We start from the raw sequence: 27506 nt of genomic DNA, 5'->3' as shown, positions 1-27506 counted from the left end.
TATGCCGTGAATTATGATCGGTGGCACTTTGTTTTTGTTTTTATTGTCGGTTTCGGTATTTGCCGAAGATTTGTTTGTCTCCGCGTAATGTTATTTTCACCTCTATTTTCCGTATGTGACGTTTTGTTTTTGGAGCTTATTTGCATGTCACATGGTTTGTTTTGTTTTTGTGTAACATATTCTTTGAACTTGTTTACGCACTCTTCATCGTAACTTTCGAGATCGAGAGCTGCGTTATAATTATTGTTGATGAGTTTGGAAGCTGATGGCACTTCCACATTGTTGCATTTTCTTTTGTTATTGGTTTGCACTTTTTTTGAGTACATGTGGTCTGAGACCATTAAGTTATTTGAACTTTTAGCATGCTGTTCATGCATATTATTTGCACTTTTCGATTTTGTGGTGCTTTCTTGTGATTTGTGGTTTTAAAAGTTTTGTAGTATAATAGTTTTCGCGATCCGTAGCACGTCTGTAGCTCATAACAGTAGTGAGAGAACTCTCACACAAATGTCATTTTAAAGCTTCACATGACAAGCATTACTTAAACACAAAATAAGCTTGTACGTTTGATATGCAAATGTACAAAATATGTTTTTGTTTTTCCAATTTGACAGCACAAACGGCTTCACCATTGCCCACATACTGGCAGCTCACCCCGAGATGGATGCTTTGAAAGGTCGAATCCAGGAATTAGAATTGAACCGTCCAATTAGTTCAACGTATACTCTGAAGGTAAAATCCCAAACGTTTGACGGCTCTGTTCCTTTTAAGCTCCAATTTGAGAAGAACAACTGGAATTCTAAAGACAAAGTTGCTGCATTGTTCGTGGCGTTGAAAGGACCTGCTGCTGAAATCTTACAGACCATTCCAGAGGGAGAACGAAACAATTATGAAGCATTGATTGCAGCATTGGAAAGACGATACGGAAGCGATCATAGGAAACAGATATAACAATTTGAAATGCAGAGCCGCTTCCAGAAGCCTAATGAAACATTGCAGGATTCGCGTCGGACATTAAAAGATTGGCTCATCTCGCCAATGCGAATGCAGCCGTGGAATACACCGAGAGGGTAAACATTCAGAGCTTCATAAAAGGAATGCGGTACGGTGAAACAAAGCGATCTACATACGCAAACCCAAGCCAACATTTGTTGAAACGGTATCACATGCATTATCTCAGAAAACCGCGTCACTTTTGCGTAAGCCAGCATCGCTTGGAAGTGGAAAGGCCAGAGTGGGTAGACATAATTCTCCAAGTCTACTCAGTCGTTAAACTAAAGCGAGTCAGCCGCAAGGGGCAACAGCTGGCTCCTGCAATTGAATGACCCATAATCTCTACCTCGAAAGAAGGTCGAGCAATCATACTGTCGGAGGACATGTGGATGGCTACGAGAAAGGCTACAGCAGTAAACTAGTTTTGGTGGAGGAGAATCAGTAAATACCAACAAAATCGGCGGCAATCATCTGGGTAAAGTTTGATGGAGATTATGGGACAAACAAATTGTGGCTTGTCGAAGCAGCAAACAAATCAACACCGCATGTACTTGTAGGGAAAACCATGGGTATGACAAAACAAGATGCGCGTAGTCCAGTAAGAGTACTCAATTAGTTTAAGTCACTACTCAAACTGATCAAAAGAAGTATAGTGAGAAGATGTCAAGAGGCTAAAGTAGAAATTAATTGTGAATAGCTCCAGGAAAATGTTTCAACTAGCAAAATTGATCTTTCAAATGGCATCACGGCATGGACGGAGGGGCTAGAGGAAGACTATCAGAGTAAGGCAAAACAACTGCTCCTAAAGTACGCAAACATATTTGTCCAGGATGGTTCCAAACCAGGCCGCACGAACGTTTTGAAACATCAAGTTGACACTGGAGTTGCGACCCCAATCCATAAAGTTCCTTGTAGTGTTCCATTGGCCAAGCGAGAAGTTGTGAGTCAAATCATACAAGAAATGGGCGACAGCGGCGTAATCGAACCATCAGCTAGTGGGCATCTGCACTGCGTACGAAAATATAGGAGTTATAAAGGATTGGCTAAGGCCACAGAACCTGCATGAACTAAGAAATTTCCTTGGACTCTGCACATATTACCGTAGATTTGTACCAAACTCAAACTTTGCCAGCGTAGCCCATAGCCTTCACGAGATCCCAAGGAAAAATAAAGCCTTTGAAGGGAAAGAGCAAGAAGTGGCTTTCCAATCATTGAAAGACCGTTTATGCCCTGCCCCAATGTTGGCATATCCGATTCCAGGAGCAACGTTTATTCTAGATACAGATGCAAGTGGATATGCTATAGTAGGGTTCTTGTCCCAACTGGTCGATGGAGACGAGAATGTAGTTGCCTAATACAGCCGCTCATTTAGAGAGGAACTATTGCGTTACACAGAGGGAGCTGTTGGCATTGGTAGAGTGCATTAAACTCTACGGCGTTGAAATGGCTCCTGCAGTTTCGTTATCCAGAAGGTCAGTTAGCACGGTGGGTCGAGCTACTACAAAGCTATGACTTTTCTATTGAGCATCAAAAAGGTAGTACCCATGGTCACGAAAACCATGTAACATGGAATGCAAAGACTGTTCGAAAGCTGATACTAAGATATATGACTATAACATGTACCGATGAATGGGACATGGAAGAACTAAGAAGGTGTCAGCTGGAAGATACAGATCTGTCACATGTTATGCATGGGCTTGAATGAAACGAAAGACCAAAGAGAGAAGAGATGTCAGCAGAAAGTCCTATTGCGAAATCACACAGTGGAACAGTTTACAATTGATATCCGGTTGCCTTCAGGATGAGTGAGGATGGTCAATGTAAGAGGAAACTGATAGTTGTTCAAGGAAATGAATTACTGAAGTTCTCAGTGCGCTACATAACAGTCCAAGTAGTGGTCATCTTGGAATCACGAAAACGCTCGACAAAATTAAGCAGAGACTCTACTGGGTTGGTTGCCGTCAGTTGTTGTTGTTGTAGCAATGCTCGCCCCACCTAATAGCCGCGACCGATCACAAATTGTCATCAATATCCTCTAACGGGAGTCCAAGGAAACTTGCCGTTTCAACAGGGGTGGACCATAAGGAAAGTGGTGTTAGAGGCGTTGGTTCCACATTACAATTGAAGAGATGCTTGGTGTCATGTGGGGACACATTGCAAGCGGGGCATACATTTTGTATGTCGGGGTTGATTCTGGATAGGTAAGAGTTTAACCTGTTACAGTATCCAGAACGAAGTTGAGCAAGAGTAACACGCGTTTCCCTGGGGAGTATGCGTTCCTCTTCCGCAAGTTTTGGATAATTTTCGTTAAGTACTGGATTCACCGGGCAATTCCCGGCATAAAGGTCCGACGCCTGTTTATGGAGTTCACCAAGGACCTGCTTGTGTTTTTTCACTTCATACGGCTGGGTTCTCAGGTGCCGTATTTCCTCAAAATGCTTACGGAGATGACTCCTTAAGCCCCTAGGCGGTGCTGGCTCATCAATCAGATGTCTGTTGGGATGCCCAGGTTTCTGGGTATTCAACAGGAACTGTTTGGTCAGCATCTCATTTCTCTCCCTGATGGGGAGTATTCTCGCCTCATTATGCAGATGGTGTTCTGGGGACATAAGAAGACAGCCCGTGGCGATTCTGAGAGCTGTATTTGGCAGGCCTGTAGTTTCTTCCAGTGGGTGATTTTTAGGCTTGGCGACCATATGGGTGACGCGTAGCACGTAATCGGCTGGCTAATTGCTTTGTATGTAGTCATGAGCGTTTCTTTATGTTTTCCCCAAGTACTGCCAGCGAGGGATTTGAGGATTTTGTTACGGCTCTGAATTCTCGGAACAATTGCGGCTGCGTGCTCACCAAAATGTAGATCCTGATCAAACGTCACACCCAAGATTTTGGGGTGTACGACAGTCGGTAGCGTAGTGCCATCGACGTGGATTTTCAAAATGGTCGACATTTGGGACGTCCATGTTGTAAATAAGGTCACGGAAGATTTAGTCGGTAATAAAGCCAGGTTTCGCGAGGCGAAAAAACTGAAGAGATCAGGGGGGGGGGGGGGGGGGTAGCCGTTTATTCTATTGCATAGCTCATCGATCTGTGGGCTTGGGCCTGAGGCCATTATTGTGCAGTCATCGGCGTAGGCAACGATTGTGACTCCTTCCGGTGGTGAAGGTAGCTTAGATATGTAGAAATTAAAGAAAAGTGGGGACAGGACACCACCCTGTGGCACCCCTTGTTTAATCCTTCTTGGTTTTGATGTTTCGTTTCTAAATTGCACCGATGCCTGCCGACCACCCATATAATTTGCGGTCCACCTTTTAAGACATGGGGGAAGGGTAGACCCTTCCAGGTCTTACAGTAACGAGCCATGGTTGACCGTATCAAACGCTTTTAATAGGTCTAGCGCTACGAGTACTGTTCTATGGTGGGGGTTTTGATTATACCGCAATTTATCTGGGTGCCAATGGCATTTAGCGCGGTGGTAATGATATGGAATTTTCTGAAGCCATGCTGCTGACAGGCTAGCTGCAAATTTGCTTGTAAATAGGGGAGCAAAATGGATTCAAGCGTCTTTGCTACTGGCGATAGGAGAGATATCGGACTATACGACTCTCCTATGTTAGCTGGTTTCCCAGGCTTTAGTAGCGGGACCACCTTGGCCATTTTACCTTTTTCGGATATGACAAAGGTGGAAAAAGACAGGTTGAAGACATGCGCTAAATATTTGAAACCCTCTTTCCCTAGGCTTTTAAGCATCGGCATGGCTATGCCGTCTGGGCCCTCTGCTTTGGATGGTTTAGCGTGACCAATGGCGTCCTCAACCTCTTTAGCGGTGATGGCGATTGGTGACGCGCTGAATTTGTGTTTATGTGCGTGTCTGTTGGCCCTCTGTCTATCTTTGTCGACCGTAGAATGCATTATATATTGTCGGCAGAAAGCGCTCGCGCATTTTTTCGCATCCGGCAGCACTTTATCGCCAAAGGCGATGGAAACTTTGTCTGTGTGCCGGGAAGTGGGGCCGATTTTCGGGAATTCTCCCGGCGGGAATGAAACGTGCCGAGGCGGATTCAATGACCTTGCGAAAGGCACGCTCCCCTTGGCGGGCATCAGTTGGGATAGGGAGGGCAGCAAAGAGGTTGTCTGTAAAAGATTTATATTCGTCCCACTTTCCTTTTTTGAAGTTTATGAAAGTGCGTTTTTCTGTGACGATGAAGTCGGCGGTACGCTCGAGCGAAATAAGTATAGGCAGGTGGTCGGATGCCAATATTACCATCGGCTGCCAGTTGACGCAGTTTACGAGTTCTGCGCTCACGATTGAGATATCTGGCGAACTGTGACAGCTTCCTACCATACGTGTGGGGGCGTCTTCGTTTATTGTGCAGAACGTCGTTACTTCTATTTGATCCGGCAACATCTCACCCCTACTGTCCGCCCGCAAATTTGAATGCCATAGATCGTGATGGGCGTTGAAATCGATTAGGATAATGCGATTGTTGCCAGTGAGTAAGGCGCTGATATTAGGGCGGTGTCCACTGGGGAAACAGGTGGCAGGAGGGATGTAGATGTTGATGATTTCTAGGTTTGCATCGCCTGACCGGACAGATAGGCCTTGACGTTCTAAGACATTGTCCCTGTGGTCAATGCCAGGATCAAATATATAATATTGCACACAGTGGTGTATGATAAACGCGAGGCCGCCTCCATTTCCGCTCTCGCGATCTTTTCTGTGGACATTATACCCAGAGCAGATCTGCAATGCAGATCTTGCTGTGAGTTTAGTCGCAGCAATGCGGATGTTATGCCGCTTCATGAAATCGACTATCTCCGTAATCTTCCCAGTTAGTCCATTAGAGTTTAACTGCAGAATTCTGAAGTGCATAGGGGGAGACGTCGCCACTCTGGGGGTAAGTGACGGGTGACTACGCCTGGGTTGGGGAAGGCTAGGACGCAATTGCTGTTATGGCCCTGGGACTGGGCGTCCTTGGGCAACATGGCGCGATGAAACCCGTCGGAGGGTTGCCGTCGCGGAGACCAGAACATCTAGGAAAGTGGCACCACGCAAGGCGGGAGCTGCATTGGGCGGATGTCGCAAATATATATATTCTCTGCTGGCAAACGGTGCAAACGGAGGTAGGGACGAAGAGTCTGTTTCCCTGACCTACACGATTGCTGCCGGAAAAGAGGGGGGGGGGGGGAGAAGACGGGGGCAGGTGCTGATGCTCAGCATTGCTACCGACTCTACTACGAAGGTAGTAGTTATGAGTGGTAGCAGCTGTTTGATTTGTTGGCGCCGTGGGGCGCGAGCAGCACCGGGTACTTGTTGTGGCTTGCTGAGCATCGGGGCTGCTGGCAGGTAGTGGGAGAACGCTTAGGGGTAGACTGCGGGACGGCCTTGGGCGTGAACAGCAAGGAGCCACAAAAGATTTATAAAAGTTACGTGGACGTCGGGTTTTGGGGTCAAGCCCAGAACAACCTGTCCGATGCAACCATCCCTTACACGAGACACACTGAACAGAGTATGATCCTCCTAAAAAGATTCTTTTCCGGCAGATGCAGCAAAACCATTTCTCAGGACCGGGGTCAGGAGACGGACCCGGATTGGATTCGATACCTTCCCGGAGTAAGGAATATGGAGCAGCCCCGCTGCAAGGAGCTGCTGGGAGGGTGACAATTTGTGGGAGGGACGCAACAAATTAAATGGGGTTACACTGAAATGACAGTCCTTGGTCGGGAAAAATCCCGAGTCGCTCCGGTACATAGAACCGACTGCCTTGGGAAGCGTCAGTCGGTCACTGATGTCCATTACCTACTAGCAACCGCGGAAAAAAATACGACTTTTGGATTATTTCAGAAATTGCCAAAGGAATATGCAATCCCAAATTAAGAAGCGGAAACGGTAGCAGACGTGTTTACAAACAATTGGGTTGCAAGGTATGGTGTACCAATGGAGTTACATTCTGACCAAGGCAGGAATTTTGAATCAGCTTTGTTCGAAGAAATGTGTATGACATTAAATAAATAAATAAATGTAAGGCGCGATAACCTCCGAAGAGATCTAAGGCCGAACTTCTCTTCCAATTTGCGTCGTGCTCCTCTTGATTTTCCCTACAAATTGGCCGGACGGGACCTACATGTTTTATGCCGACACCGAACGGCATCTGCAAGGCAGATGAGTTTTCACTGAGAGCTTTTCATGGCAGAAATACACCCGGAGCGCTTGCCAAACACTGTCGAGGGGCGACCCCGCCTAGAAAAATTTTCTTCTAATTTAAAAACCTTATTTCTAAAATTTTGATGTTGCTTTGCCCGGGGTGCGAACCCAGGGCATACGGTGTGGTAGGCGGAGCACGCTACCATCACACCACGGTGGCCACCATATGACACTGGGTATTCGAAAAACATGGACAACTATATTGCATCCTTAGCCCTATGGTGTGCTAGAACGATTCAATAGAACCTTGGACTACCAGCGGATTTGACGGGATAAATACCGATGAGGAAAGAAACGCCAGGAAATCTACTGGTGTTTTGGAGGAAGAGATGAGGGATATACACGATCTTGCAAGACAACGAACCTGTATTATGGGTGACAAGATGAAAGCCAGATATGATGAAGCAATTCATTCGGAAGGTTTTCTGGAAGGAGATTCGGTGCTGTTATACAACACACAACGAAATAAAGATTTTTCCCCAAAGTTTCAGTGTAACTGGGAAGGCCCATACAAAGTTGAAAAACGGATCAACGATGTTGTTTACCGCATAAAAACTACGAAACAAAATAAAAGTTCTTCATTTGGAAAGGCTGGCAACGTTTAGATCGCGAAATTCGTCTGATCCGACTTAGATGGGGGGCAGTGGTGAATGTTAGCAATTTGGATACGTCTTCAGCAAAGTAAGCAACCACACATATGTGCATGTAAACATTAAAGCAAGCAGCCACAACATATATGCAAACAGCCCGGAGATTCGTTCACATAGCAGAAGTTATTATTATTGACACATATACACGAATATAATTAAAAGACAAATGTAAATACCAGATATATAAAAGGAAATAAATAAGTAGTAGTTCGTGAAAAGTCTAGACCCTTGGAGAGATTTGCGAACTAGGCAACAGAGAGTATAAAAGCAGCGCCTCCTGAGGAATAATCAATAAGTTTGATTTAAAAACGCTATTAGTGGAGTACGCGATAACTGCAATTGTGAAGTACTGCTCACAAAGTAGTCTTAATAAAGAATGTTTTGCTATACTGAATATTTGAGTTATTTATTCGACAGTTTAGAAATTCGCACATTAACAGAAGCTGCAAAATAATAAGAATTTCCTAAAATTCGTTACAATATTAACCTATGTACGCGTACGCGGGCACTCCCATCAATTCCTTTTTACCCGAACTTAGACTCCCTTTTGCGGAATAGTTTGTATTTAAAATATGCCTCAGTAGGATTATAAAAGCAATTTATCTGTTCGGTTACACCCGAAGACACCCTTAATTGTTACTTATAATAGGGAAGTTCTTGCTCTTCCATTTCTTTGCAAAACATACAAATATGTACATTATAATACCGTGCTATAGTGCGATCATCTGCTAAGCTCAAAACAGATATAGAGATGTGGTTGTGCGTAATTGCGCCCGAATTGGATAACTCTGAGAACCCCACGTTCCATTTGAAATATTTTACAACCGTATGCATTTAGTGTGCAACATTATATATAAAATAATTGATAACAGTTAATTTTTCTTATTTAATATAACTTTCAAAAACCCACAGAAAAGCAAAAATCAAAAATAAACCATGGGCTGTGAAATTTAGCGAATTTGTAGTTTTTTTCAAACCAAAAAAACACCATTTTTATAGTATTGAAATAATCTCGAGTTGAAAAAACGATTTCTACCCCATCAAAGATCTACTTCTCCCCAGATCCCTGCCATACGACGCTTTCCAATTGGATAATTTGTTTATTTTATTTATTTCAAACACACAACCTTAAGTTACTTTACAGTGTTTGATCTTAAACTAAAATAAAGTAAGTTGAGCTTAACTTAATTCCAGCAATTATAACATTACAATAAATGTAGGAAAATAACGTAGAAGCGTAGTGGAAAAAGTTTTGGAAGGAAAGGTGTTAATATAGGGAAAATAGAAGGAAGGCAAATGAAGTTGAATAAAGGAACCATATATGCATATCTTTTATTGAGCAAAGTAATGCCGCAGCTCGTTTATGAAGCGCAGTGGGTTTTGTATAGCTTTGAGCCAGTGAAACCTTTGATAACATTACAAAATTGCCTGATGATGATTACGTTGGCGGTTTTCGAAATGGGTCCATCGCAATATGCCAGTAAATGTTTCTTTCTTTTCAGTTTCTCTTAGAAAATATAATAATTGAAAATTCAATTATTATAAGCCGGTGTTAAGCTCATGATTTCTTAAATATAAGTATAAACTGAACACACCATTAAACAAACATACATAAATATGTACAACTGAGCCCGAGTTTACAAAGCTTCTCATTCGCAACGAAGAAGAACTTTACCAAAACAAATCTACATGGCACACAAATCAATATAGAGACAAAATGTCTCAATTGTGTTTTTAGTGTAGAAATGAGAAAAACTGAATTAAGCATGAAAACAAATACCAGCAGGATGGCCTAGTTGTTAAAGGCTACTGTAGTTTCACCATGTGATTCACGGTTCGAATCCCAGTGAAACCTTTGATAACATTACAACTTGCCTGATGATGATTACGTTGGCGGTTTTCGAAATGGTCCATCGTAATATGCCAGTAAATGTTTCTTTCTTTTCAATTTCTCTTAGAAAACACAATAATTGAAAATTCAATTATTATAAGCCGGTGTTAAGCTCATGAATTCTTAAATATAAGTATAAACTGAACACACCATTAAACAAACATACATACTTATGGAAGATAGTTGTATGGCATAAACTAAACAAAAAAATTAAAGATAAGTGTTCGTGACGTTTAATACCGTACACATATCTTGCGATGTTATTGTATAGGTCATTAAGTTTATTACGGCACAGGCTATCACAGCTGGCATACAGTTCACATCCATAAATAGGGTACGTAACAGAAATTATTTAGCTAAAAGCAGTCGAATTTGCACTGGGGTAAAATGCAGGATGGTCCAAAGTGAACGTAGCATGGCGTAGATCCTGCTTATTGCACTATGTATGTGGTTATTCCAAGTCAAAGTTCTATTAAAAATTACTCCTAGGTTTTTGGCAGTATTTACAAATTTTATAGCTGTGTTATTTAATATAACTTCGTCGTAGTCTTCATATATACGGATATTCTTACAAATAATTATGCACTGGGATTTGTTGGGATCCAAAAGTAACCCATTATCTCAGGCCCAATTGTTTACGCTCTCAAGGTCGGTGTTTAGGACGCTAATACAGCTATTGATGGAAACCATGGGACAACTTACATATAATTCATCCCCATAGACGTGAATATCACAGTATTTTAATACACTTTCGAGGTCATTTACATATAACACAAAGAGCACAATCGAGCCTTGGGGAACCCCTTGCTAATCGCTAAATAATCAGATATATTGTTAGCGGCACATACAGCTTGTGATCGATCGCTTATACCTATATGACACTACTTTATTTTCTTGTATTTTTTCCTGTATTTTGTGCGAAAGAAATGGAACATACAATTTTGGTGTAAGTGGAAACGGGCAAGCTATGTAAGAAAAAACTATCGAAATACAAAGAAAATACAATCTAGGCTGTTAAAAACAAACTAGCCAGTTTGTATTTCGATAGGTTTTTTTGACATTCGGCCGTTTTTTCTTTATATGTTGTGACACTTGGGCATTTTCGTTCATTTTTTCTGACAATACTTTTTATTTTTATAAATTAAAACTAAATAAATAAAAAATAATGGAGTTGGAAATTTTAAATATTGCAACAAATTGTTTGTTGCATGCTTCCGCTCTTACCATAAGAGGGAAACAGAACGTAAAGAAAAAGAAATACGCCGCACAATGGCTTTTAAAAAGAGAAACAGAGGGTAAGCCCTAAACTTATTAATTAATAATGTAGTTTGCAAGAATACAAAGAAGAAATATACAATATACATGGATGTGGTAGCCTCTGTGGTGGTGACGGTAATGGGCGTGCTTGTGTTTATGTGTCCGTCTATTTGTAGGACTTATAGCCTTGTCTATTGAATGATGCACTATGAATTACCGGCAGAAAGCGCTAGCGCATTTCGTCGAGAGTTTGATCGCCAAATGCGATGGAAATTTCAGCATTGTATTTTTTCCAGTTAGGCAAAGATTTGACGATTGACCAGAATTAACCGACACCAGCAGAGAAGCTACAGTTCTTAATATGTTCTTCCCATTTGGCAAGTTTGTGTTCATTTACCACTCGCATAATATCCAACTCAAGATTCCTGACATGAGGGATTCTGGGGTTAAGTTGCCTCGCCATGTCACGTTCTTTTTACTAGGGTTACAGTTTCGCGCGCTCACCTTGCCGGACATCCATCGGAATGGGGAGAGCAGCAAAGAATTGTAAACTGCACTACCTTAAATACGAATTTACTTGCATTATATTTATACTTTATTTTCGTCGTAGGATTTAGTTGTAAGCTATTTAGGGAAATTCAGTGCGAAGACAGCAAGCTATATCGAAACATCTTACGAATGACTCCTGGTCAGTTCGAGATGCTGCTGCAAAAAGTGCGTCCGTACATCACGAAAAAATATACAAGAATGAGAAGCTGTATTGGGCCAGGAGAACGATTACAATTGACTCTGCGCTATTTGGCCACTGGTTAATAGCAGACATAGCATAAAAACTACTAAAAACCAGCGCTTCATTTGGGTTTTTATGCTGATAATGTGGACTACTTGGGGTCTTTGGCGACCGATTGAGGTTTTACTGGGGGAAGCAAGTCTTATATTTCTGGAATTAACAAAGATTATTTCGGGATCAATCTGCGACCACTTTTGCGGATCACTTCGAAATAACGACTTTTTGGGTGTAGTTTTTGGGATAAATTCTTAACTAATTTGGTATTTGTTTTGAGATCTTTTCCGAATATAACCAATTTTGATAGAAATAATTGATCGGTTTCGATGTAAGCCGCCGTGGTGTTGGTGTGATGGTAGCGTGCTCTGCCTATATATCTAGGATAAAACCCCAAACGTAATGGCGCTTTCAGTTTAAGGTGTCATTTTTACGCAACCAACTGTTCGTTCAGAAGCAGTGTGTGGGATTTCCCCTTGAAATGTTGTACAACTTTTTACCATCGTAGGTGAAAGCCAAATGTCTCTTCAATTGCTATTCCGCATTCAGCAATCGACAATTTCAAAAATTTTAAAGGAATCTATTCCAGCCCTATATTTAGCTTTAAACGAGGAGTATTTAAAATGTCCAGCAACGGAAGAGGACTGGCTGAATATTGCGAAGGATTTTTAAAATATATTTATTATTAAGGAGTTCAATTACAAGCTATAATGACAGGGGAAGCATTGTAAGATACTGCCGATGAGGAAAAGTGGATCTACATACTTTAATTATAAAGGATATCATTCATTTATGTTGATGGCAGTCGCAGATGCCAATTACCATTTTATTTATGCAGATGTAGGTGTTAACAGAAGAGTAGGAGACGCCGGAATTTGGCTAAACTCGGAATTGAAATACGCTATAGAAAGAAATGAAGTTAAAATACCTCATCCAAGTTTTCTTCCGTTATCATCAACTTTATCACCGTATGTACTATTAGCCGATGACGCATTTGCTCTCAAGGAGTATTTGATGAAGCCTTACTCTCATCTGAGACTTACAGATTCCGAAATTAAATATAATTACATGGTTTCGAGAAACAGGCGTGTTGTCGAAAACACTTTTGGAATTCTGGCAAATCGTTTCCGTGTTTTATTTTCTGCCATACACCGAGCTCCAGCTGCAGCCGTTCAAATGGTGCTCGCTTGCATATGTGTGCATAATCTTTTACGAACCCAAAACATGCACACAAAAAGTAGTTTTGACGCGATTTCGGATGCTGAAATTGACCAAATAATAGGAAGCAATTATACGTCAACTTCAAGCGAAAGAAATATGCCAAAGAGGGGTGCAGATGAAATAAGGCGAAATTTTGAAAACTATTTCGGAGCGTTAAATTAATTATGGTCCCACCCATGCAAGCTTGTTGCACAGGTGCATAAAGGGACAACGTTCTATTATAATACTTCTATATTGATACATCTTGTACCGAAAGAAAAATAAAGATAAATAATCTAATCTAATATCTAATATCTAATCTAATCTAATATATTATCTAATATCTAATATATATTATAAATGGGAAAGTTTGGATGTTAAGATGTTTGGATGTTTGGATGTTTAGATGTTTGGATGTTTGGATGTTTGGATGTTTGGATGTTTGGATGTTTGGATGTTTGTCCAGACGTTTGTCTTTGTGACTCAATAACGCAAGAACGGCTGGACCGATTTGGATGAAATTTTGCACACATATAGCCAATAGTCTAGAAGGATCTACTAGCTATATAATTTTCAAAAGGGGCGTGGTCCCCGCCCCCTAGGAACAGTTATAATTTAATTATTATATTTTTTCGTCTTTGCGACTGAATCACGCCAGAATGGCTACACGGATTTTGATGAAATTTGGGACACAGACAGTAGTCTACTAGCGAAATTTTTTTCGAACATGGAAAGAGGGGTGGGGGTCCCACGACCCTTCGAGAAATTATTTTTCATAATTTTTACACATTATAACTTTACGTATACTGGCCTTCACCAATATCACAGACTCAAGGGGTCAAATAAGTCGAGGGCTTACAAAGTAAGCAGTGACACCCTCCGCCCGCCCCCCTTTATCTCCCCCTCTGGTGTAAAATCCATAAATTGTTATAACTCAATCTAAATTTTCTCCTAAATCAATAGTTTTTGGTATCTGGTACATACAGAACGAGATCTAGACAATTTTGGAGGAACGATCAGTGGTCCTCTCCTCTACTCCCGCCATCCGCCCTCCATCAATTGTTTTTATTAGCACGCTTTTATTAGCTTTACCTGTATGTTTCTATCTAACTTTTTATTCGCTCCAATGCGCCTGCTGCCTTATTAACATGGTTTTATAATTAGCTTCACCTTATTTGTAATCCCGTAAGGGTCATATCGAGACCCTTCCGGGATCATTTCTGGATGGTTTTCGGGATCGGTCCGGGATTACGCCGGGGTAATTTCGGGACTTTTTCGGGACTATTTCGGGATCATTTTGGGACCCTTCCGGGATCATTTCTGTATAGTTTACGGGATCCGTCCGGGATCCCGTCGGGGTTATTTTGGAACATTTTCGGGACTATTCCGGAATCATTTCGGGACTATTTCGCGATCATTTGGGGACCCTTCCGGCATCATTTCTGGATGGTTTTCGGGATCCGTGCGGGATCTCGTCGGGGTCATATGGGGACTTTTTCGGGATCATTTGAGGGCTCTTCCGGCATCATTTCTGGATGGTTTTCGGGATCCGTCCGGGATATCGTCGGGGTCATTTGGGGACTTTTTCGGGATCATTTGGGGGCTCTTCAGGCATCATTTCTGGATGGTTTTCGGGATCCGTCCGGGATCTCGTCGGGGTCATTTGGGGACTTTTTCGGGATCATTTTGGGGCTCATCCGGCATCATTTCTGGATGGTTTTCGGGATCCGTCCGGGATCCCGTCGGGGTCATTTCGGGACTTTTTCGCGACTAATACGGGATCATTTCGGAACCCTTTCGGCATCATTTCTGGATGGTTTTCGGGATCCGTCCGGGATCCCGTCGGGGTCATTTCGGGACTTTTTCGCGACTAATACGGGATCATTTGGGAACCCTTTCTGCATCATTTCTGGATGGTTTTCGGGATCCGTCCGGGATCCCATTAGGGTAATTTCGGGACTATTAGGGGATCATTTGGGAACCTTTCCGGCATCATTTCTGGATAATTTTCGGGATCCGTCCGGGATGCCGACGAGGTCATTTCGGGACTATTTCGGGATCATTTGGGATACCTACCGGCATCATTTCTGGATGGTTTTTGGGATTCGGTCGGGATCCCGTCGTGGTCCTTTCGGGACTTTTTTTCGACTAATACGGGATCATTTGCGGACCCTTTCGGCATCATTTCTGGATAGTTGTCGGGATCCCGTCACGGTCATTTCGGGACTATTAGGGGATAATTTGAGGACCTTTCCGGCATCATTTCTGTATTGTTTTCGGAATCCTTTCGGGATCCCGTCAGGGTCATTTTGGGACTTTTTTGGGGCTAATACGGGATCATCTGGGGATCCTCTAGGGGTCGTTTCGTGACTTTTTCTGTTTTATTTCGGGATCATTTGGGGACCCTTCCGGCATAATTTCTTGATGGTTTGCCGGATCCATCAGGGTCATTTCGGGACCATTTTGGGATCATTTGGGGACCCTTCCGAGATCATTTCTGGATCCGTCCGGGATGCCGTAGGAGCCATTTCGGGATTTTTTGTTACTTTTCCGGGATAGTTTTTGGACCCTTCCGGGATCATTTCTGGATCTGTGCGGGATCCCATCTGGGTCATTTCCGGACTATTTCGGGATCATTTTGGGATCCTTCCGGAATCATTTCTGTATGGTTTTCGCGATCCGTCGTGGATTCCCTCGGAGCCATTTCGGAACCTTTTCTGGAGTATGTGGGGGTCATTTGGGGACTTTTTCGGGATAATTTGGGGCTCTTCCGGCATCATTTCTGGATGGTTTTCGGGATCCGTGCGGGATCTCGTCGGGGTCATTTGGGGACTTTTTCGGGATTATTTGGGGGCTCTTCCGGCATCATTTCTGGATGGTTTTCGGGATCCGTCCGGGATATCGTCGGGGTCATTTGGGGACTTTTTCGGGATCATTTGGGGGCTCTTCCGGCATCATTTCTGGATGGTTTTCGGGATCCGTCCGGGACCCCATCAGGGTAATTTCGGGACTATTAGGGGATCATTTGTGGACCTTCCCGCCATCATTTCTGGATAATTTTCGGTATCCGTCCGGGATGCCGACGAGGTCATTTCGGGATTATTTCGGGATCATTTGGGATACCTACCAGCATCATTTCTGGATGGTTTTTGGGATTCGTCCGGGATCCCGTCGGGGTCATTTCGGGACTTTTTCTCGACTAATACGTGATCATTTGCGGACCCTTTCGGCATAATTTCTGGATAGTTGTCGGGATCCGTTCGGGATCCCGTCACGGTCATTTCGGAACTATTAGGGGATCATTTGAGGACCTTTCCGGCATAATTTCTGGATAGTTTTTGGAATCCTTTCGGGATCCCGTCAGGGTCATTTCGGGGCTTTTTCGGGATCATTTAAGGATGGCTTTCAGGATTCGTCCGGGAACCCGTCAGGGTAATTTCTGGACTTTTCCGAGACTATTTCGGGATCATTTTGGGACCTTCCCAAGATCATTTCTGGATGGATTTCGGGATTTGTCCGGGATGCCCTCAGGGTCATTTTGGGACTATTAGGTGAGCATTTGAGGACCGTTCCGGCATCACTTCTGGATGGTTTTCGGTATCCGTTCAGATTCCCGTCGGAATAATTGCGGGACTTTTTCGGGATCATTGGGGTCCCTTCCAAAATCATTTCTGGATGTTTTTTGGGATTCGTGCGGCATCCCGTCGGGGTCATTTCGGGACTTTTTCTCGACTAATACGGGATCATTTGAGGGCCCTTTCGGTATCATTTCTGGATAGTTGTCGGGATCCGTTCGGGATCCCGTCAGGGTCTTTTCGGAACTATTGGGAGATCATTTGAGGACCTTTCCGGCATCATTTCTGGTTAGTTTTCGGGATCCTTTCCGGGTCCCATCAGGGTCATTTCGGGACTTTTTCGGCATCATTTAAGATTGGTTTTCAGGATTCGTCCGGTATCCGTCAGGGTAATTTCTGGACTTTTCCCAGACTATTTCGGGATAATTTTGGGACCCTCCCAAGATCATTTCTGGATGGATTTCGGGATCTGTCCGGGATGCCGTCAGGGTCATTTTGGGACTATTAGGTGATCATTTTAGGACCTTTTCGGCATCACTTCTGGATGGTTTTCGGTATCCGCTCAGGATCCCGTTGGAATTATTGCGGGACTTTTTCGGGATCATTTGGTGTCCCTTCCGGCATCATTTCTGGCTGGTTTTTGGGATTCGTCCGGCATCCCGTCGGGTTCATTTCGGGACTTTTTCTCGACTAATACGGGATCATTTGCAGGCCCTTTCGGCATCATTTCTAGATAGTTGTCGGGATCCGTTCGGGATCCCGTCAGGGTCTTTTCGGAACTATTAGGTGATCATTTGAGGACATTTCCGGCATAATTTCTGGATAGTTTTCGGGATCCTTTCGGGGTCCAGTCAGGGTCATTTCGGGACTTTTTCGGGATCATTTAGAGATGGCTTTCAGGATTCGTCCGGGAACCCGTCAGGGTAATTTCTGAACTTTTCCGAGACTATTTCGGGATAATTTTGGGACCTTCCCAAGATCATTTCTGGATGGATTTTGGGATCAGTCCGGGATGCCGTCAGGGTCATTTTGGTATTAGGTGATCATTTGAGGATCTTTCCGGCATCACTTCTGGATGGTTATCGGTATCCGATCAGGATCCCCTCGGAATCATTGCGGGACTTTTTCGGGATCATTTGGGGTCCCTCCCAAGATCATATCTGGATGGATTTCGGGATCTGTCCGGGATCCCGTCAGGGTCATTTAGGGGTGCGTTCGAGATCCCGTCAGGGTCATTTCGGGAATTCTTCGGGAATATATCGGGATCATTTCTGGATGGTTTATGGGATCCGTTCAGTACTATTAGGTGATCATTTGAGGACCTTTCCGGCATCACTTCTGGATGATTTTCGGTATCCGTTCGGGATCCCGTCGGAATCAATGCGGGACTTTTACGGAATCATTTGGGATTCCTTCCGGCATCATTTCTGGATGGTTTTCGGGATTTGTCCGGGATCCCGTCGGGGTTATTTCGGGACCTTTTCGGGGCTAATACGGGATCATTTGGGATCCTCTAGGGGTCGTTTCGTGACTTTTTCTGTATTATTTCGGGATCATTTTGGGACCCTTTCGGCATAATTTCTTGATGGTTTGCCGAATCCATCAGGGTCATTTCGGGACCATTTTGGGATCATTTTGGGACCCTTCCGAGATCATTTCTGGATCCGTCCGGGATGCCGTAGGAGCCATTTTGGGATTTTTTGTTACTTTTCCGGGATAGTTTTTGCACCCTTCCGGGATCATTTCTGGATCTGTGCGGGATCCAATCTGGGTCAATTCCGGACTATTTCGGGATCATTTTGGAATCCTTCCGGAATCATTTCTGTATGGTTTTCGCGATCCATCGTGGATCCCCTCGGAGCCATTTCGGAACTTTTTCTGGAGTTAGTCGGGATAATTTAGGGACCCATCCTGGATATTTTCTGGATGGTTTCTGAGATCCGTCCGGGAGCCCGTCAGGGTAATTTCGGAACTTTTTCGGGACTATTTCGGGATCAATTTGGTACCCTTCAGGCATCATTTCTGTGTGGTTATCTGGATAAGTCTAGAATCGTGTCGTTGTCATTTCGGGTTTTTTTGGGACTACTTCGGGAACTTTTGGAAACACTTCCGGGGCGTTTCTGGATGGTTATCGGGATCCGTCCGCGATAGCGTCGGGGTCATTTCGTGGCTTTTTCTGGATAATTTCGTTATCATTTTGGGATCCTATCAGGTTATCAGCTCATAAAGTTCTTTTTTTTACTCAATTACAAAAATAAAATGCATTAGACAGAAAAAAAATTTTAAACAGATAACTTTATAAGCAGGCTAACGTGAATAGCCCACATATTTCATTTTCTCCTTGCGGACGGGGCCGCGGGTAAAGGCTAGTATATTATAAATGGGAAAGTTTGCATGTTTATCCAGACGTTTGCCTTTGTGACTCAATCACGCAAGAACGGCTGGACGGATTTGGATGAAATTTGGCACACATATAGCCAATAGTCTAGAAGGATCTACTAGCTATATATTTATCAAAAGGGGGAGGTCCCCGGCCCCTAGGAACAGTTATAATTTAATTATTATATTTTTTTAGTATTTGCGACTGAATCATGCCAGAAAGGCTACGCGGATTTTGATGAAATTTGGGACACAGATAGTAGTCTACTAGCGAAATTTTTTCCGAACATGGAAAGAAGGGTGGGGTCCCACGACCCCTTCGAGCAATTACTTTTTAATAATTTTTACACATTATACCTTTACGTATGCTGGCCTTCACCAATATTACAGACTCAATCGGTGAAATAAGTCGAGGGCTTACAAAGTGAGCAATGACACCCCCCCCCCTTCTCTCCCCCTCTGGTGTATAATCTATAAATTGTTATAACTCAATATAAATTTTCTCCTAAATCAATAGTTTTTGGTATCTGGCACATACAGATCGAGATCTAAACAATTTTGGAAAAACGAGCAGCGGTCCTTCTCCTCCCGCCATCCGCCCTCCTTCAATTGTTTTTATTAGCATGCTTTTATTAGCTTTACCTGTATGTTTCTTTGTAACTCTTCATTCGCTCCAACGCGCCTGCTGCCTTATTAGAATGGTTCTACAATTAGCTTCGCCTTATTTGTAATCCCGTTGGCGTCATATCCCGCCATGCGCACTCCTTCAATTGTTTCTATGCACGCTTTTATTAGCTTTACCTGTATGTTTCTTTGTAACTCTTCATTCGCTCCAACGCGCCTGCTGCCTTATTAGAATGGTTCTACAATTAGCTTCGCCTTATTTGTAATCCCGTAGGCGTCATATCGAGACCCTTTCGGTACTATTTCCGGATCATTTTGGGACCCTTCCGGGATCATTTCTGTATAGTTTTCGGGATCCGTCCGGGATCCCGTCGGGGTTATTTTGGCATATTTTCGGGACTATTCCGGGATCATTTCGGGATTATTTCGCGATCATTTTGGGACCTTTCCGGCATCATTTCTGGATGGGTTTCGGGATCCGTTCGGCATACCGTCGGGGTATTTTCGGGATCACTTGCGTACCTTTGAGAGATAAATTCTTGTGGTTTCCGGGATCATTACGGGACTTTTTCGGGATCATATGGGGTCCTTTTGGCAACATTTCTAGATGGTTTTCGGGATCCGTCCGGGATCCCGTCGGGGTCATTTCAGGACTATGTCGTGATCATTTAGGGTACCTAGCGGCATCATTTTTGGATGGTTTTCGGGATCCTTCCGGGATCCCGTCGGGGACATTTCGGGACTTTTTCGCGATCATATGGGGTCATTTTGGCATCATTTCTGGATGGTTTTCGGGATCCGTCCGGGATCCCGTCGGGGTCATTTCGGGACTATTTGGGGAACATTTGGGGTACCTTCCGGCATCATTTCTGGATGGTTTTCGGGATCCGTCCGGGATCCCGTCGGAGTCATTTCAGGACTTTTTCGGGATCATTTGGGGTCCCTTCCGCCACCATCATTTCTAGATGGTTTTCTGGATACGTCCGGGATCCAGTCGGGGTCATTTCGAGACTTTTTCGCCAGTAATACGGGATCTTTTGGGGACCCTTTCGCCATCATTTCTAGATAGTTTTCGGGATCCGTCCGGGATCCCGTCAGGGTCATTTCGGCACTATTTGGGAATCATTTGGGAACCTTTCCGGCATTTGTGGACAGTTTCCGGGATCCGTCGGGGATCCCTTCAGGGTAATTTCGGGACTATTAAGGGATCATTTGAGGACCTTTCCGGCATCATTTCTGGATAGTTTTCGGGATCAGTCCGGAATTCCGTCGGGGTCATTTCGGGACTTTTTCTCGACTAATGCGGGATGATTTGAGGACCTCTCCGGCATCATTTCTAGATGGTGTTCGGGATCCGTCCAGGATCCCGTCGGGGTCATTTCGGTACTTTTTTCGACTAATACGGGATCATTTGGGGACCCTTTCGTCATCATTTCTGGGTGGTTTTCGGAATCCGTCCGGGATCCCGTCAGGGTCATTTCGGGACTATTAGGTGATCATTTGAGGACCTTTCCGGCATCATTTCTGGATGGTTTTTGTATCCGTTCGGGATCCCCTCGGGGTCATTTCGGGACTTTTTCGGGATCATTTGGGTTCCCTTCCGGCATCGTTTCTGGATGGTTTTCGGGTTTCGTCCGGGATCCCGTCAGGGTCATTTCAGGATCATTTCGGGATCATTTGGGGTACCTTCCGGCATCATTTCTAAATGGTTTTCTGGATCCGTCCGGGATCCCGTCGGAGTCATTCCGAGATTTTTTCGCTACTAATACGGGATCATTTGAGGACCTTTTCGCCATCATTTCTAGATGGTTTTCGGGATCAGTCCCGGATCCCTTCAGGGTTATTTCGGCACTATTTGGGCATCATTTGGGAACCTTTCCGGCATCCTTTCTGGATTGTTTTCGGGATCAGTCCGGGATCCCGTCGGGGTCATTTCGGGACTTTTTCGGGATCATTTGGGGTACCTTCCAGCATCATTTTTAAATGGTTTTCTGGATCCGTCCGGGATCCCGTCGGAGTCATTTCGAGATTTGTTCGCCACTAATACGGGATCATTTGAGGACCCTTTCGCCATCATTTCTGGATGGTTTTCGGGATCAGTCACGGATCCCTTCAGGGTCATTTCGGGACTATTTGGGCATCATTTGGGAACCTTTCCGGCATCATTTCTGGATGATTTTCGGGATCATTTGGGTCCCTTCCGATATCGTTTCTGCACGGTTTTCGGGATCCGTAAGGGATCCCGCCAGGGTAATTTCGGGATTCGTCCGGGATCCCGTCAGGGTAATTTGTGAACTTTTCCGAAACTATTTCGGGATCATTTTGGGCCAAGATCATTCGTGGTTGAATTTCGGGGTTTGTGCGGGATTTGTCGGGCTCACTTAGGGATCCGATTGAGATCCCGTCAGAGAAATTTCGCGACTTCTTAGGGACTATTTCGGGATCATTTCTGGATGGTTTTCGGATCCGTCCGGTATCCCGTAGGGGACATTTCGGGACTGTTTCGGGTCTAATACGGGATCATTTGGGGACCCTTCCGGTATTATTTCTGGATGGATTTCGGGATCTGTACGGACTATTTCGGGATCATTTGGGGACCCTTTAGGGGTCATTTCGTGACATTTTCTATACTATTTCGGCATAAATTACTTGATGGTTTACCGGATCTATGAGGGTTATTTCGGGACCATTTTGTGATCATTTGGGGACTCTTCCGAGATCATTTCTGGATCCGTCCGGGATGCCGTAGGAGTCATTTCGGGATTTTTTTGTTACTTTTTCGGGATAGTTTTGGGACCCTTCCGTGATAATTTCTGGATCAGTGCGGGATCCCATAGGGATCATTTCCGGACTATTTCGGAATCATTTTGGGACCCTTCCGGATTCATTTCTGTATGGTTTTCACGATCCGTCGTGGATGCCCTCGGGGTCAATTCGGAATTTTTTCTGGACTATGTCGGGATAATTTAGGGACCCTTCTTGGATATTTTCTGGATGGTTTTTGAGATCCGTCAGGGTCATTTCGGAACTTTTTCGGGACTATTTCGGGATAATTTTGATACTCTTCAGGGATCATTTCTGTGTGGTTCTCTGGGTAAGTCTAGAATCGTGTCGTTATCATTTCGGGTTTTTTTTGGGACTCTTCCGGGAAATTTTGGAAACCCTTCCGGGGCATTTCTGGATGGTTTTCGGGATCCGTCCGCGATAGCGTCGGAGTCATTTCGTGGCCTTTTCTGGATAATTTCGGGATCATTTGGGGAACATATCAGGTTATCAGCTCATTTAGTTCTTTTTTTTTTTACTCAATTACAAAAATAAATTGCATTAGACAGAAAAAAATGTTTAAGCAGATAACTTGATAAGCAGGCTAACGTGAATAGCCCATATATGCCATTTTCTCCTTGCGGACGGGGCCGCGGGTAAAGGCTAGTATATATTATAAATGGGAAAGTTTGGATGTTTGTCCAGACGTTTGTCTTTGTGACTCAATCACGCAAGAACGGCAGGACGGATTTGTATGAAATTTGGCATGCATATAGCAAATAGTCTAGAAGGATCTACTAGCTATATATTTTTCAAAAGGGCGGGGGGGGGGGGGGAGCTCCCCGCCCGCTAGGAACAGTTATAATTTAATTATTGTATTTTTTCGTCTTTTTGACTGAATCACGCCAGAACGGCTACACGGATTTTGATGAAATTTGGGACACAAACAGTAGTCTACTAGCGAAATTTTTTTCGAAGATGGAAAGAGGATTGGGGTCCCACGACCCCTTCGAGCAATTACTTTTTAATAATTTTTACACATTATAACTTTACGTATACTGGCCTTCACCAATATCACAGACTCAATGGGTCAAATAAGTCGAGGGCTTACAAAGTGAATAGTCACACCCTCCGCCCCCACCCATCCCCCCCCCCTCCTCACCCCCTCTGGTGTAAAATCTATAAATTGTTATAACTCAATATACATTTTCTCCTAAGTCAATAGTTTTTAGTATCTGGCACATACAGATCGAGATATAAACAATTTTGGAGGAACGATCAGTGGTCCTCTCCTTCTACTCCCGCCATCCGCCCTCCTTCAATTGTTTTTATTAGCACGCTTTTATTAGCTTTAGCAGTATGTTTCTATGTTACTCTTCATTCGCTCCAACGTGCCTGCTGCCTTATTAACATGGTTTTATGATTAGCTTCACCTTATTTGTAATCCAGTAAGGGTCATATCGAGACCCTTCCGGGATCATTTCGGGATGGTTTTCGGTATCCGTCCGGGATCCCGTCGGGCTCATTTGGGGACTTTTTCGGGATCATTTGAGGACCTTTCCGGCATCACTTCTGGATGGTTTTCGGTATCCCCTCCCCAGGATCCCCTCGGAATCATTGCGGGGCTTTTTCGGTTCCATTTGGGGTCCCTTCCGGCACCATTTCTGGATGGTTTTAGGGGTTCGTCCGGCATCCCGTCGGGGTCATTTCGGGACTTTTTCTCGACTAATACGGGATCATTTGGGGACCCTTCCGGCATAATTTCTGTATGGTTTGCCGGATCCATCAGGGTCATTTCGGGACCATTTTGGGATCATTTGGGTACCCTTCCCAGATCATTTCTGGATCCGTCCGGGATGCCGTAGGAGTAATTTCGGGATTTTTTGTTACTTTTCGGGGATAGTTTTTGGACCCTTCTGGGATCATTTCTGGATCCGTGCGGGATCACATCTGGGTCATTTCCAGACTATTTCGGGATCATTTTGGGATCCTTCCGGAATCATTTCTGTATGGCTTTCGCGATCCATCGTGGATCCCCTTGGAGCCATCTCGGAACTTTTTCTGGAGTAGGTCGGGATAATTTAGGGACCCTTCCTGGATATTTTCTGGATGGTTTTTGGGATCCGCCCGGGAGCCCGTCAGGGTCATTTCTGGATCTTTTCGGGATCATTTTGGTACCCTTCAGGGATCATTTCTGTGTGGTTCTCTGGATAAGTCTAGAATCGTGTCGTTGTCATTTCGGGTTTTTTTTTAACTATTCCGGCAACTTTTGGAGACCCTTCCGGGCAATTCTGGATGGTTTTCGGGATCCATCCTCGATAGGCATGCTAACGTGAATAGCCCATATATCCCATTTTCTCCTTGCGGACGGGGCAGCGGGTAAAGGCTAGTTATGGAATAAAGCAAAGAAAAAGTTAATTTATATTGCATTTATTGACATGGTATATTTATATATTACAACTAAATTTTAATTATTGTACACTGTGCCAAACCATGCTTCAAGTACAGTAAAGCAGAATAATCAATTAAGATGCACCCTACTAAAAAAAAGGATATATATAATGCGGTTTGAAAGAGCTTTTGCCATCGTGGAGGCATCCAAAAACTGCTCTAATTATATTTTCAGTAGCAAACTAATATGAAAAATGGTATATGTACATAGTTAAAGTTCATACAGTGTTAAATAAAAAGGTAAACTCGCAAATAGTAAATACTAGTCGCATTGGCCGTTCCGATTTAGCTGCTCGATTTGCAAATTTATCAAAATATTATGCATATCTTTTCTAGCTGATAGCTGAAGATCAACATCGAGTTAAGATATTTAATCAGCAATGCAGGTGGCAAAACTGTTTGCTTTTTCATTTTTGGATGCAGCACAATAAGCATTAGTTAAATTTTGGGATGCTGCGATTAAAGCAGAAGCGTTGTCATTTGCATCATTTTCCTTTTTAGTACGTCGTTTTTTTAAAACATGGCCCAACTTATTTGATTTTTTTCTACAAATTGAACACTATCTTCATTGGTACCTAATGGTGAAAGGACTACGGAAACTATTTTAAAACTATTTGCATCAGTAGCGCCGATGGCTTCTAATGGCTGGCTAGCAGAGTTGAACTGTTCCGCGGGGATATCTTCATCTAAGAATTCAATGCAGTCGACGAGATCATCTTTGTGTTCTTGTCTGAGAACCTAAGAAATATTTAAAATTATTTATATGCAAGACGCGATATGATAGTTAAAGTTATATATCATCATCTGCTCTGTTGTTGTTGTAGCAGAGCTTCGCCCCACCCAATAGGTGCGACCAAAAACAAATTGTCACCAATGTCCTCTAATAGGAGTCCAAAGAAACTTGCTGTGTTAACAGAACACCATAATGAGAGGGGTTTTAAAGGCGTTGGTTTCTCATTTTAGTTGAAAAGAAGGTTGGTGTGATGTGTCGCCTTACTGTGTGGATGATGTTACAGTAATATAAGATATCCCATGACAGTTCTGAGAGCGGCGTTTCGACAGACCTGCAGTTTCCTCCGGTGTATTTTTCTTCTAAGCTCGGTAACCATATCGGAGACGCGAAGCAAACAAGAAGGGGGTTAGAGGGCTAAGAATATAGGCGCGGCAGGTATGCCTGTTGTAAGAGGCGACTAAACACCCAAATGGCGACATTATATGATTCCCGAGAACATTGTTGTTCATTTCACGGCCGAGCTCATCACGATAAGGGCCAGGACCCTCATATATGGAATCTCAACCAAGGTTAAGGAAGGCATTAAAAAGGCCAAGCCACCAAGTCAATTGTCCCAGATGGTATAGCCATGCCGACACCTTGGCGATGAGAGAGTAAACTACACGTTTTCAATTTGTCACTGAAGTCCTACGTCATTCCAACAGGCAAGGATAATTCCGCTACCAAAGCGTGTAAAACAAGCTGGCGAAGGTGGTTTCGACCGATATCACTCCGGAAACCGGAGCGAATATTTGGTTAGCCAACCATCAGCATCCCCGTGGGTTCAGGCATCGGGAAAAAGAACATCAAAATGTAAGAAACAAGTTCTTCCAGATCGAAGAAAGTTTTTCTAAGAGGGTAGTGATTTAGGCGCAGACTACGGGACGCCCTTGGGCGTGAACAGTAAGGAGCCACAAAAGATTTATAAAAGTTACAAGGACGTCGGGTTTTGGGGTCCAGCCCAGAACAACCTGTCCGATGCAACCATCCCTTGCACGTGACACACTGACACACTGACAAGGGTGTGACCGTCCTTAAAAGATTCTTTTCCCGCAACAAATTAAATGGGGTTACACTAAAATGACAGCCCCTGGTCGGGAAAAATCCCGAGCCGCTCCGATGCATAGAACCGGCTGCCTTGGGAAGCTCCGCTCTGAAATATGGCTCTGGTGGATTTGAAGATATGGGCGATTGTAGATTTACCAGAAGACATTACTATTATTTTGTATGCTCCATTGTGCTTTTTGAATGCCTTCATGAGGATATCAAAAAGCCGAACAGCGGTTACTTACTCCCATGTACGAGATTTAGTCGTCTCTTGTGACAGGCTCTATCGCGGGGAGGAAACTCATATGGATCGGATCTACATTGGGCTCTACTCTACCCTACTCAAACTTCTATACAACAATAGAGAAAAGAAAAATGCATTACCTCCAAACTTCTTTTATTGAAATTATTCACCGACGGTGTATGCTGGCTCACGACGACCAGGAACTTCAAGGAGCCATAAAATTTCCAGGGACTCCTCTCATCAACGCATGCTCCGTCTTGCATTCTCTATCCGCTGCTTCTCTGTACTAAAGTACGATTTTACGTTGCACCACTTATGCGTAACTTTATCTGAATATCGGGGAAGTAAATACATTATACAGCGGACTAAACCATATCTTATCAAATATTAATCTTATGTATTCCTCGATACCGTTAAAAAACATGTTACATGCCAAAAAGACGCAAGGCATACCTAGGAAATAAGTCAACTTGGAATGCCACAAGAGTATGAGTGTGGACAATAAAATGTCAGATAATCTGGGCAACACAATCTTCTCGAAGGTATATATACCTCTCTAAGCCATTATTTTAGTTACAATTTCCAGGCTCAAGGCCAAATACTTGGCTCGCAATAGCCAAATTAGACGTGCCCACAAACTCATAAGCCAAAGGGATGTGGGATGTTTGCTTGGA

The 27506-nt window shown here is 43.7% G+C and overlaps 1 pseudogene; it reads right to left on the bottom strand.

Annotated features, from left to right (window-relative positions):
* The window catches only part of LOC137235050 (BTB/POZ domain-containing protein 6-B-like), a 57795-nt pseudogene that overhangs the window by 12828 nt on the left and 17461 nt on the right, over nt 1-27506 (bottom strand).

Source organism: Eurosta solidaginis, chromosome X (assembly GCF_040869045.1).
Source record: "Eurosta solidaginis isolate ZX-2024a chromosome X, ASM4086904v1, whole genome shotgun sequence".
NCBI classification, from domain to species: Eukaryota; Metazoa; Arthropoda; class Insecta; order Diptera; family Tephritidae; genus Eurosta; species Eurosta solidaginis.
Note: the sequence above shows the minus strand (reverse complement) of the source record. Positions and strands in the feature narration are given on the sequence as shown.